Genomic DNA, 13755 nt, shown 5'->3' on the forward strand with positions numbered 1-13755 from the left:
GCGAGTTCACAAAACATTGATTCAGATCGGGAGTCCGAAGCACGTTTCGCGAATCATTTGAGATCGCTTCGGAGCGGATTTTCAAAACATTTGATTCTATCATGTAGGCTACTTGTCTAGTTTAGACCAACTTTTAATAAAGAGCAAAGAGGTTTAGAGACAGATTTTTGTTAATAGCCTGTTACTAATACCACAGTCCATAGCATCAGTAACTGTATAATTTAGTAAGAGAAAATCAAAACAAAATAGGATGAGTTTCCATTTTTATTTTATTTATGGAGCAATGGTAATCTTAACCTCTGTGCAGTGTTTAGGGTATTTCAGGACCCCAAATAAAATTCTAATTCATCTAAATGACATGACACTTAATGACTTTACCAAAACAGAAATTGGGATGTCTGATTGTATATTAGTGTAATAAAATCACTCAGAATGTTCATATAGTGCTTTTGTTTAAAATTGTAATTTTAAATGTTTTCCTGTAAATGGCAGAAATCTACCTTAAGTACGGCAAATTTTTCATATGACCATGTATGAAAGCAAGGAATGTAGATATACTTTAAATTAACTACATATTTATTTTGTATAAGCATTTCATATAAACATTTTTTTCAAAAAATTAACATTTAAACAAATTCCATATCAACTGTATAGTAAAAACATTAAAGGAAGTGATGTTACAATTCATGATTGTCTAGATATTGGTGTTTTTAATTTCACCTCTTAAAGCACTTTCTTTTATCATTGCAAATATCAGTATTCAACATTTTGGGATTAAAACATCAAAATATTATGCATTTGTAATTGCATTAAACAGTGTGTGTAAACATCTGTCGGGGTCTCTAGAGAGCGAGGTGTAGAGGATTGAAACTTGAGCCAGAGGTTCTTCACCGCTATGAGGAGACCTTTGACGTTAACGTTACTCCATCTAGTCTCATCATCCACCCTGAAGCTCCACACCTTGGTGCAGATGGCAAAGTAGTGGACCCAAATGAAGAACCTCTCTGTGGCCTGGTATAGGTTAATTGCCCTGATGTGAAAGAAATGGGAGAGGCATTCCACGTTGAGTTTATTGGGGACCATGCAAAACTGAGAAAGAAACACACAATTGGCATTCCACGGTCAGCTGATGGTTACTGGACTAGTTAACTTGGTGTGATCTTGTAACAAGTACAAGAGGTGACTTCCATGTGGAGAGGGTATGGAGAGATGATGAGCTGATCACAGAGATCACGGCTAAAGTTGTTGAATTCTACTTTGGCACATACATTCATTTTTTGCTAGGAAGAAAATAGGCATGAAAAATTTACCAACAAATGATGTTCCTGTTCTATAGTGAATGTAGTTCTATAGTGTTCTATTACAAAAGGAAACGTTACCCCAATAAGTCATGCTTCAATTAATGACATTTTATTGTTATTTATGTTATATTGTTGCAACATACCTACCCCAAACTGGAAAGATATGTCAGGAGGGGTTGGTGATTTCTGATGTGTTCAGAATCTGAAACGATATTGCAGATCATAAGTAAAAGTAAAGAGTTAGATTTTTATTAACATTTTCTGACTTAAATCTAAGACTAAAATCTAAGCATTAAATTCAAGCATTATAACTAAGCATTATAATTAAATTAAATGTTGGTTAAAACCCTGGCTGAGAAGGTAACAAAAGCTTAAACTTACTAGAAGATAGCAAAATTTGCTTATCACAAAGCAGGCAAGTTACTAGCAGGTGAAGAGGAGCATGATGTCACTAGCAGGTGTGTAGATGATGCTGATGTCACTAGCAGGTGTTTTTTTCCAGCTCCTTTATTTTTCCCATGACTCAGCAAGAGCACTTAATTAACAAAAAGCAAACATGTATTATTTTGTGTTAAACATAATGGGGGGTCATGGGCATAATGTATTTAATGAAAAAAATATCTGAAGATTGTTATGAAAATGAAAAAAAATCTGACATGATAATCTGTCTATGAAAACATGAACAAATGATTAGGACAGGTTAGATGATTATGATGAAGCAATGTTATTAATAAAGGAGCAAGAAATATCTGCCTGAGGTGAAAGTATACCAATAAACGCAAGCTAATTCTATGACGCATCCTATGATAAATCAGATAACTGAGATACATATCAGACATAACATACAACTTGTATCAGCACAATAGGATGCTAAGTTATGCGTTAGACACACACAGAGAGAGAGAGAGAGAGAGAGAGAGAGAGAGAGAGAGAGAGAGAGAGCTCCCTCTGATGCGTATTCATGACAGCGCGCTGAAAGATGGGCAAGGATAGATTTTACTATAGATTCCTATAAAGTTCTCATTACAAATGTACGGCAGATTTGTGCTATATTTTCATCTACGTTATTAAGTGTAATAGTTGTAATTAAGTTTTATTTTCCATAAACCACCTGCGCGTTTTCGAAACCTACACAGCAAAAAGTCCAGTGTTGATTTCAACACTTTTTCAGAGTTTATATAGCTCCACACTCTCCGGAGTTAAAATAACACTTTCAAAATAGTTAAAGATTTAACACAATGCCGGAGTTCCTAATTTGACTCCAAAAAAGTGTTAAAATAACATTAAAAGGGATACAGAAAAACAACACTGCTCAGAGTTGCATGTTTTAGCTGGTTAAATCTGTACAGTATCCAAAGATCCACAAAATAGTGTTAAATAAACAACAGCACACAAAATATTTGCCAATGACTTATTTGTAATTCTCACCTCTTAAATGTGAAATCAACTGTTGACCATCTGGGTGCTCTTTTTGACAAATAAATTAGCATTCTGTCAACGTCTGCTCTCAACTGCTCTCAAATCTCTCCCTGGGAGACTCCATTTTACCTTCATCAATGTTATACACTGATGTAACCCAAATTCTGACTTCTGTCATGTGTGCATTTGCTACGTGCTTAAAAGTACAGGACAGCCTGTGCTGAAGGCCTCAGCTGAACTTTAGACTTAGAAGACTTCTATATCAATATGGAAATAAGAAAAGTTAAAGATAAAAGATTTCCACGAAATGTTTATACTTCTAAAAACAGCATGATTCAGAGACGTTTATATTCCATCACACGTCTGTTATTTGGAGTCATTCGAACCCCCCCCTGTGGGTTCTTAACAAAAGAGAACCAGACGATTAATCTTCTGAGGCAGGACAGTTGGACTTTGAACATACAATCTGCTGACCTTACGAAATAGGGAACTGAAATTAGGCTGCAAGGGCTAGTATGTATTTTCGGAGAAGGATGACGACTGTTTTGATATCTGTCTGAGACGTGGCTGCAGAGACGTGGCATGGGTTTGATACAGATTTGCAGGGCTATAAGAGGAGGCAAATTCACCCCTCTCTCTCTCTCGCTCAGACTGAGTTCAGTCTAGACCCTTCTAGCTGGACTTAGTCTTTTCTCAACTTCTTTATCTTTGATTCCGGGCTCACTTGAATACTTTGAACTTCTCTCAGGTTTTATTCATCTCAGATATGATTATTATTGTATTATTTGTTATTATTATAACTTTTGACTTTTGATATGCAGGGTATTGTTGTATACTTTGTGTTATTATTTTTAACATCTTGATTACTTTTGAATATTATAATGCATTTTGTATTACTTTTAATTGGGCAGCATCCATCATACATGGATTGCTTTTAAAACTATATTAATTTTGGGATTTGTATTTTCTATATTTGAAGCTGATTTTAATACTTACTAATCTGTTTGCAAGTTATGAGTTGTATTCTCATTTCCTATATTCTTTGAATAAATTTGCATACTAAAATACCACCCCACCGTCTGACCAAGATTGAAGTCTCATTTTTTTGCATCAGTTTTGGAGGCACCCGCTGGAGATCGTTGAAGTTTTCATTTCATTAAGTTTTGATGCAACGCAAGACAAAATAAAGAGAGGTGAGTAGCTCATCCTTTTCTCTTTATGGGCTTCTGTGGTGTTGCCTGCCGGGTCTAGGAGATATATCTGTGGACCCACCTCGTTCATTAATCTTGACTGCAGCAAGAGAACGAGCCTGGGTCATAGCCGGTGGTATAACCGTAGACGGTGGTTTAACCGTATTTGAAAAATCAGCGCGCGCTGGGGGACGAGACGGCGATCCGCGGCATTAAATGTGTTGTTCACTATTGAGGGTTACTGGTAGTGTGGATAAATATCTGCGCTTTACATCCTGCGGGGTTACCGGGGGTGTATTGCGAGCACTTTTGGGTTAAACCGAAAATGCAACAGTATTTTGAGACACGCGCTGTGAGGGTTTACTTACAGCGTGCTGGTCGGGTCTGAATGCCGTCTCTTGTTTTTGGATATAGTCTCTGGGATTAGACTTGGCAGTTTTCGACACAAACAGAACCCCACCTTGCGACTAAATTTAGATCAATAAATTGTCAGACGGTGCATTAAGTAAAAATAAGTAGAAATTAAGTAAAAATGGGTGGAAATTAAGTAGAATGAGTAAAGGAATTAAGTAAAATAAGTAAAGATAAGTAAAAATAAGTTAAGATAAATAATTAATTTTAATTAAGTGTATCTGAATTGAATAAACCTTTTCCTTGTTGGATTTGTCGGCACATGAGATAATGGCACCTGTTCAAATAAAAGAAACTCCAAATGAATATGTGATGTAGAAGAAATAAGACAGAAAATGGTTAAAGATGGATTTAGAGAGATTTCGGTTCCACGCAGACAGAGTGAATGGGTGTTGACCCCTTAACGGTCACTCACGTTTTTGAAGATAGACTTGAATTTGCATAATACAAACCTAAAATTTTACAATTCATGACCAAAAATATTTTGTAACATGATTTTGATGTGCCATTTACATGGTAATGTAATTGTCTGATTTTAAAATGGGATTTAAAGGATGAATTTTGAGATTTTATGTTTTCAAGTGATATATCACTTCTGATGATTTATGAAATGTGATAGAGAAAAGGCAACGAGGAAGTCTTCTTTTGTAATGTAGATTTCTGAGTGTGTACTCTTGTCATAAATGAATTTTATTACTTTTCCTACATAGTCTTTTAACAAGAATATTGGTAAAATATATATTTGAGAGTCTTGGACTTTTCCAATGGTATATAGTTTGTCAGGATTGGATTTGATTTGATTGTGGTGTGGTGTAGTCGGCGCAGGCGTCCCGTATTCGGGACGGGGTGACAGTTAACAGGTTGAAGGAAATTACTGATCACAAAGAACAGAAGAAATAGGCACGTGTTTTATGTTGTTTATGGATAAGGAAAGTCAAAGGGCTTTTGACAGACAGAAATGGTAGAATTGTACAGGTTTATAATTTAGCGCAAGCAGCTAGAGAGGCTATAAGATATGTGGGATTTATTAAAAAATCTTGTAACAAAGGAGCCGAGAGCCGATATAGGCAAAGCTCCTAAGATTGATGACATTTATAACTGGCAGAAATGTAACAGATTTCTGAGAATTGTGAATATAGTTTGTTATTTCTCCTGGCAGTTTAGAAGAGCTGAGGCTGAGTGGGGCAAATATGTGAAATTATATTCAAGGTTACCATGCTATAAGCAGGTGGCCAAGTGGGGGTCTATCGAACTATCGGTGTGCGTGATTTACCTAGCATTGTAAACACGCTGCCAATTATGAAATTTTACTGTACTAATTACAACTGTAAATGATTTTGCTACTTAATTTAACGAACTGCGTATTGAAGTACAGCATGTGATTGGATCAGAAATCCAAATTTTTACTAATGTAACATTAATCAGACAGGGCACTAACGAGCCCTTTGTTAAATATATTGAGCATTTCACTCGAGCTTTGAAAGAGTTTGTTGCTACAAAAGAAGCTGTTGATTTGAAATCTCATATACTGTTACACACTGCACACGTGGGGAACCAGAGCTCAAGATATTGTTGACCAAACGAAAAGAGCAGATGATGCGATTGGATCGCCCTCTGTCTCTGTAATTACCGGTTATAATTGTCAGGAAACAGGCCACTACGTAAATAGGTGCCCTGAGTGAGATGGAGAGCGAGGGTTTTAAAAATGTTTAAAAAGGTTCCTCTTTTCAGCGACAGCGACGGCTACCAAAGTAGCCCCCCCCCCCCCCCCTTCGGCCTCGCTCTGAAAATAGAGGTGATGCAGAGAAAGGAAGTCGACATGCAGGCACAGCTGAAGCTGCTGATGCCACAGGCTGACCATAGCACTTGAGATCAGGATAGCTACATATTTATTTAGCTACTCTAATTTACATTTTACAAATAAACACATGACTCTTCGAGGATTATCTGATGGCAGTCTTTTCACACAGTCTCAATTAATTCCCTTAATAATTTATCCACTTAAGCAAACCCTTTCGGGTGCAATTCTGGGTTGGAGAAAGTCAAGTTGGCACTGTAGTGGGAATGGATATAGTGGAGAAATTGGAAGCAGATATTTTATTAACTAAATAAAATAGTTAGTCAAATTTTGCCAGTTCCCATTCCAGTCGTCAGAAAAATTGAACTCCTAAATTTAACATTGGAGCTGTTACAGCAAATGAGAAAGAGTCTACTGACTCTCCAACGATACAATATTTTTCTGAGAAATTTTCAGATTTGTGGTCAACTTCTAAACTTGATGTTGGTTTTTGCAGAATTAAACCTCTGAATGTTTCAGGTCTTGCACCTCCTCCAGTATTCCAGTATCCTCTTCGGAGAGAAAGAGAGAGCGGCACAGGCAAATTGTGACCCAGCTCGAGAAAGGGATTGTGGTAAGATGTGCCTCTCAATGTGATTCACATGTGGCCTGTAAGAAAGCCAGACGAGAGCTATAGGCTTACTATAGACTATACCGCATTGAATGCTGTGACCACCAAAGCAACCCCATTGTTGCCAATCATTCAACCATTTTAAAAGAATCGTGCGTGCCGTCTGTTATAATTCAATATTGTGATGAAATTTTTCTTACATCTAGAAAAAAGGTGCAGCATCTGAGTGTACTCACTCTCTTGTTGAGAGCACTTCAAGAGGCTGGCTTCCTCCTGAACAAACGGGAAGTACAGCTGTTTCAACCATTATTACATTTTTAGGTCAGAGTGTTGGTCATGAGGGAAAAAGACCTTTTCCAGATCGGGTCATAACAATTACAAAATTAAAGAAGCCAACCACAGTCACTGGTTTAAGATCATTAATGGGGCTATTTAATTTTAATCGGGTTTATTTCCCTGATTTTTCTGATTTGGCTGAACCTCTAACAGAGGCTCTTAAGGGAGGCCTTCCGGGTGCTTCCCCTCTGGAGTGGACAGCAGACATGGCTGAGCCTTTCACTCTTCTCAAATCCGCACTAGCCTCTTCTCCTGCGTTACATGAACAAAACCGCTCCACATTTGGACCCATGTAGGCCAGAATGCTTACAACTGCGTGCTGGGACAGCATAAAGGTGACAAAAGTTTTGGAACTGTTGGATATTATTCAATTGTGATTCCTTCTTCTATGAAAGGACAGATGCCATGCTTGATGGCGTTGGACTGTGCCTGTGCAGAGGGGACATTGAAGGTCACCGAGCACATTGTCGGCTACAACCAGACTATTTTACATACCCCACATCGCTTTTTACATTTGCTACCTGAAACAAAGGTGAAATCGATCTCAAATCAGCGACCTGCTAAGTGGGAAACTGCTCTAATGAGTCCTCAGCTTACTGTTGTTACAGATAACCGGACGAACCCTGCCTCCCTGATGGAGAACGAAGGGAGTGCACATGACTGTGCTGTGGTGGTTACTTGTGACAGAGGACATTTCGTCAGAAATTAGACATTTGCAAATGTCATGGACATGTTCGTGGATGGCAGCAGCTTTTATGAGGGGGAAACACGCTACACAGGTTGGGCGGTAGTGGAGGGGAGGATGGGCGAAGTCTTGGCTGAAGGGTCGCTACGGGGAGGAAGTGCTCAGATCGCTGAACTGCATGCTTTGAAAGCTGCTTTAAATTTTACACTTAAATTAACTGCAAGCGAAAATAGCTCCATTTATGTGAATATTTTTACTGACAGTGCCTACAGTTATCATGTAGTGCGGAGTTATGGCCCTGTCTGGAAACGTCGCGGTTATCTGACCACCGCCGGTATGCCAATAAGTCATCAAACCATTATTAAAGAATTCTTGAATTCTTGAAACGTGCGAGAAAATTTCACCTAACAGTGTTGCGGTTTGCAAGGTTACAGGTCACAGTAGTTTCAATGATTGGTGGGCAAAAGGAAACTCGCTAGCTGATAAGGCTGTGAGAGAGGCGGCCAGGGGTGCATCACTTGGAGAGGTAACTCGAATTTTCCCTGTTCATCCAAATTGTGCAGGATCAGAAACCCTATCTAAATTGTACACAAATGAAGATAATGAAATATGTCAAAAAGGTTAGGAGCTATTTTAACTGAAGAAGGAATTAATGCTCTAAATGAAAAGGGTGTTCCGCCTAGCAGATATTAATTGATCTATACCACAGGATTGCACACCAAGGGGTTCATAAAACTAATACTATGTTACAACAAACATGGTTTTGACCAGAGATGTTACAAACTGTGAGGGACAGACTGTCCAGATAAATCCATCATTTACAAACAAAGCCACGATTATGAAGAGGTATGATATCAATAAGCCACAGTCCTCGCCCGCGAGGACCTTTTACACATTGACAGGTAGATTTTATTTTTGTACCCTCTGATCATGGGTACACATCATGCGCATTTAGGGATGCCCGTTCAGTGCCCTCAGCGTCCAAATTGCGGGAGACTTAAAGACTGCTGCATTTAATTTAACGGCTAAAATCCTGTACAAGTGGGGGACAAAGTAATGGTTCAGTAATATGGAAATTTAGGTCCAATGTCTTCCAGGTATGAAGGTCCTTACTCAGTGTTGCTGACTACTCCAACTTTTCTCTCTACTCATCGAAATCGAGCCAGGCTTGACTCGATGGAAGCATCTTGCACAAGTGAAGCCCCTGTTGCAGCTTGCTTATACTAACAATATCTCTCAATGCACAATAGATTTTCTTTTTATAGATTAAGGGTACCCTTTCTGAAATTAAGGTTGTAATCAATGTTCGTTTTCAACCTCTGTGAGGTGATTGAGGGTCTGACTTATGTCAGGAGTGTAATAATTGATTGATTCAATTATCGATTATTTATTTAGTGATTGTTCACTTGCTTCCAGAGAATCAAAATTAACCAAAATTCACCATATCTGTTCCTTAGGTTGTTGATGATACCGTTTCCACTTTGAACTTGTCTAACAGGTGTAAACTCTATCAGACGGATTGCTGCTAAGGACGAACAATGATTAATGATTAATTGTTTACTTCTCTCCAGGTTTCCAATGCTGAGTTCCCCTGGATCTAATGTATTTATTTGTTTACAAAATGATGAAATGAAACTGAAAACCATAATGTTTACATGTAACAATTGTGATTAATGTTGTTTTATCTGTCTTGTTGTGTCCTTGTTCGTGTGTGTGTGTAAATGTTATATGTAATGTTTGTCGCTTCGCTTTGGCATTATATGTTTGTGTGTGTGTGTTTGTGTTCGTGTTCTTTTTGTTTCCACATATTTCTGTTCCTACTACTCTAAAACTAAACAGGTATGAGTGCATGCTGATACGGACCTATCCTGCGTACATTTACCACACGACTGGTTCTAAGGGTGACCCTTTGGTGTGACTTCTGCAACAGTGCAGCGCATTGACGATTCGGGAGAGGTTGCTGTGCTCGTAGCTGGACATCAGTGTTTGATCCCAAGAACTGGACGCATCGTCATCACATCGCACGCTAACTCTACATCATCTGAGAGACTTGTGCTTTAATCTACCAGCTGATATATAGATTTACAAATCCCTACATCAAGATGCCTCACAAGATTATTGATCAAAAAGATTCTTTTACTCCTATTGCTATCAGCAATGATGAAGAAATGTATGAATTAGAGGTGAAGGGTAAGGAAAGATACAAGATGTTGAAAAAGATCAACGAAAGTTTGGAAATTTGCGACATGATACCCCAATCTGATAAGGACAAATATCTTAAGAAGCTACCCATTAAGAAGAGAAAGTATGATGATAAGTTTAGAGATGGAAAGAAGGGTATGCTGTAGTAAGTCCTCGACCCAGCAAAAGTCCAGGTGAGGTCAGGGGTCGGATGCTTTTAGTGCTCCTCGTCTGATCAGCTTGGTGAAGAATTCCTGTCAACTTTAACGCGGCTGGGGTTAAAGAGGTATCTACAGTCTACCTGAAAAGATTCATTCACTTTTATATTTCCTTTATGCTTACACGATTGAGTGCTTATCTGAAATGTTTTACTTACTTATTTTTCTGCATATGTATTTGTTACCTTTGACTATTATGTATCTTATTTTCAAGGGAAAGGATTTTGGGTGCGAGTCTTTTTGTCAAGACTCGAGTGGGGGACTGATGTAACCCAAATTCTGACTTCTGTCATGTGTGCATTTGCTACGTGCTTAAAAGTACAGGACAGCCTGTGCTGAAGGCCTCAGCTGAACTTTAGACTTAGAAGACTTCTATATCAATATGGAAATAAGAAAAGTTAAAGATAAAAGATTTCCACGAAATGTTTATACTTCTAAAAACAGCATGATTCAGAGACGTTTATATTCCATCACACGTCTGTTATTTGGAGTCATTCGAACCCCCCCCTGTGGGTTCTTAACAAAAGAGAACCAGACGATTAATCTTCTGAGGCAGGACAGTTGGACTTTGAACATACAATCTGCTGACCTTACGAAATAGGGAACTGAAATTAGGCTGCAAGGGCTAGTATGTATTTTCGGAGAAGGATGACGACTGTTTTGATATCTGTCTGAGACGTGGCTGCAGAGACGTGGCATGGGTTTGATACAGATTTGCAGGGCTATAAGAGGAGGCAAATTCACCCCTCTCTCTCTCTCGCTCAGACTGAGTTCAGTCTAGACCCTTCTAGCTGGACTTAGTCTTTTCTCAACTTCTTTATCTTTGATTCCGGGCTCACTTGAATACTTTGAACTTCTCTCAGGTTTTATTCATCTCAGATATGATTATTATTGTATTATTTGTTATTATTATAACTTTTGACTTTTGATATGCAGGGTATTGTTGTATACTTTGTGTTATTATTTTTAACATCTTGATTACTTTTGAATATTATAATGCATTTTGTATTACTTTTAATTGGGCAGCATCCATCATACATGGATTGCTTTTAAAACTATATTAATTTTGGGATTTGTATTTTCTATATTTGAAGCTGATTTTAATACTTACTAATCTGTTTGCAAGTTATGAGTTGTATTCTCATTTCCTATATTCTTTGAATAAATTTGCATACTAAAATACCACCCCACCGTCTGACCAAGATTGAAGTCTCATTTTTTGCATCATACACTGTTGTCTGCAGGAATGTGTAAAAAAAGTTCAGAAGTGCACCATAGGACAAATTTAACACAAAATGTGCCTTGAAAAGTTCATCAAATGCTCCAAGGGAGCGGTTTGCCTGGCATGGGATGAGATGCTTATCCAAGATGATGTAGAAGCACTCAGTATTGCTTATTGGTGTCCAACAGCAAGGATGTAGGGATGCTGATGCTGGATGTTGTTGAGGGGCTCCTCCAAACTGCAGCATGACTAAACTTAAAAATGAAAATTGAAAATTAGACACAAACATAATGTCCAGTTAGAAAAAACAACAGTATAAAAGTGACTGTTCAAAGAAACTCAACGGCTGGTGCAATATGAGAATGCATATGAATGATTTTAAATCTCCATGTTAGAGCAAACCAAAACACAATACTAAAATGTCAATACCTTATGAAAGATTACAAGTCTTTCAGCAGCATAACATGGACTGTTTTTGGAGACTTCAGTCCTATGATGGTGGAAGGAGATGTATCGTAAAAGAAGAGATGCCATTTCCCGATCATAAACTAGAGACGAAATTCACATGAAGAAAAAAACATTATTAAATACTAAATATTTTAAGTTGAAGAATAGAAAGCATTTTAAACATTCACCTGGTTAATGTAGTCTTTTTAAAGATTTTATGTAGTGCAAGATATTTTTTTTTTGTTAATAAGGAAAACATCCAACCTCATAGGTTCTGAAGTTGCTAAATGTTAATTTTTTTTTTGTCATCAAAACAAAATATATTGTAACTGCAAATATAGCAGATGTGTAAATACAAGCAAATCAAATACAACTTACTTGTCTCATGAAGTTCACTTCCTTCAGGACATTCTGGTGTCTTTCATGACATCTGGCCTGAAGAATGTGTCCCTCTTCTGAAGCAGCCTGGAGGATGTCTCAGTGTCAAACAGGAGAGTGAAGTCTTGACCAACCTTTAAGAAGATATTAACGATAAACAATATTCTCAAATTGCATTCTTGTGAAAACATGTTATTCCAAACTTACCAGGCCTTTTGTATCTATGAATCATGGGAAGGTGGAGAGGATATCAACACTAGAGCCTGGATCTTTAATAAGCTCTTGGTGATGCTGAAAGGTCTCTCTCATCTTTTGGATGATTAGGGAATTCTCTGTGGTTTGGCTGAGCAAAGAAATGGCCTCTCTCGTAGCTTTTTGGCATTTTGGGCTTCCTGGAGAAACATCATGAGGGCTGTCTAGTGGCAAAGATCCTCGTCTAATCTTCCTGTGGACTGTTTTCATATGCCAAGCAATGTATCCTATGTTGCTTGCAGCATCATAAAAGTGTTCCTTAAAAGAATCACATTTCTATGTCAGATATTGATATCATAACATTGCAATTATAACATGAAAGGGTCATGCAGACGATGACTTACGTAGCCTTTCTTGAATATGGATCTTTTTGGGAACAGTATCACTATGCCAAGAGCATTCTGTTCTCTGATAGCTTAAGTAGGGAGTTGCCTAAGAGAAGATATCAAATTGGTCTTAATTTATACAATGGTCATGCAGCTAATTTTTTTTTTTATATATATATAGAAAAAGTTAATAATAATAAATTAAATTTAAAAAAATGACCTTGGTGATTCATTCATTAACACAGACTCAAAGGGGTTAAAAAAAATTATATATTTTGGATAATTTTCATTTCTGGGTGAACAGAACCTTTAGGACACAAAAGGACATAAAAACTTTGTTCTAACCTGTTTTGCAGACAGTGCAGATGTGTCCTCTTTTCTTTGTCTCTTGTTAGGGACCTCATGTAAGATTACAGTCGATGCACTTGAACTGTTGCTTTTGTCAGACTTCTCAGATATGGAAGACAAAGAGTCTGAAAATTCTAAATAAAGTATTAAAATATTACAAATATTTTGATGACCAGCACAAGAATCAGAAATAGCCAATTTATCATATTTATCCTGAGTTGCTTGATAACAAAACATAAACATTCAATAAAGCTCACCATCATTTGAGAAAACAGTCAGCATTATATTTCTGCATCGACTTCGGTGTCTGTTGCATCCTTGTATGTAACTTTTGCATTAGGTGGCAAGCAAAATTTCTCAATGACTGAAAAAAGAAGAAAAAATTATTCAAGTTGACGCCCTTTCTTGCTTCACAACAAATGTCTGATTTGAAAACGTTTTTTTTTATGATGCAAGCAAAATGTAAATATGAATTATTTTTATTTTATCAACACATCCCCTTCTACAGAAAATTATGTGATAAAGGCAAATACAGAAATGAGGCAACAACACAATACACAGAATTTATCAGATTTTAATCAAATTCTTAGTTATTTTAAAAGAGTAAGGAAAAAAAAAACCTTTGACGTGAAA

The 13755-nt window shown here is 37.4% G+C and overlaps 2 long non-coding RNA genes across 4 annotated transcripts; one reads left to right on the forward strand and one right to left on the reverse strand.

The window, feature by feature from the left end:
* Positions 1-987: 987 nt before the first annotated feature.
* On the reverse strand, positions 988-2873 carry LOC127963796 (uncharacterized). Of its 3 annotated transcripts, none has more exons than XR_008154904.1 (4): positions 2730-2873; positions 1683-1836; positions 1449-1503; positions 988-1030 (listed from the first exon to the last, which is right to left on the reverse strand). It is a non-coding gene; the product is annotated as an uncharacterized LOC127963796 (long non-coding RNA). The 3 variants fall into 3 exon arrangements; XR_008154905.1 differs by having other exon boundaries at positions 1016-1030; positions 1445-1503; XR_008154906.1 differs by lacking the exon at positions 988-1030 and adding an exon at positions 1134-1280.
* Positions 2874-3375: 502 nt separating this feature from the next.
* Positions 3376-11351, forward strand: LOC127963800 (uncharacterized). Its single transcript, XR_008154911.1, has 2 exons — positions 3376-3468; positions 3835-11351. It is a non-coding gene; the product is annotated as an uncharacterized LOC127963800 (long non-coding RNA).
* Positions 11352-13755: the final 2404 nt, after the last annotated feature.

This window comes from Carassius gibelio, chromosome B8, assembly GCF_023724105.1.
Source record: "Carassius gibelio isolate Cgi1373 ecotype wild population from Czech Republic chromosome B8, carGib1.2-hapl.c, whole genome shotgun sequence".
Lineage (NCBI taxonomy): Eukaryota > Metazoa > Chordata > Actinopteri > Cypriniformes > Cyprinidae > Carassius > Carassius gibelio.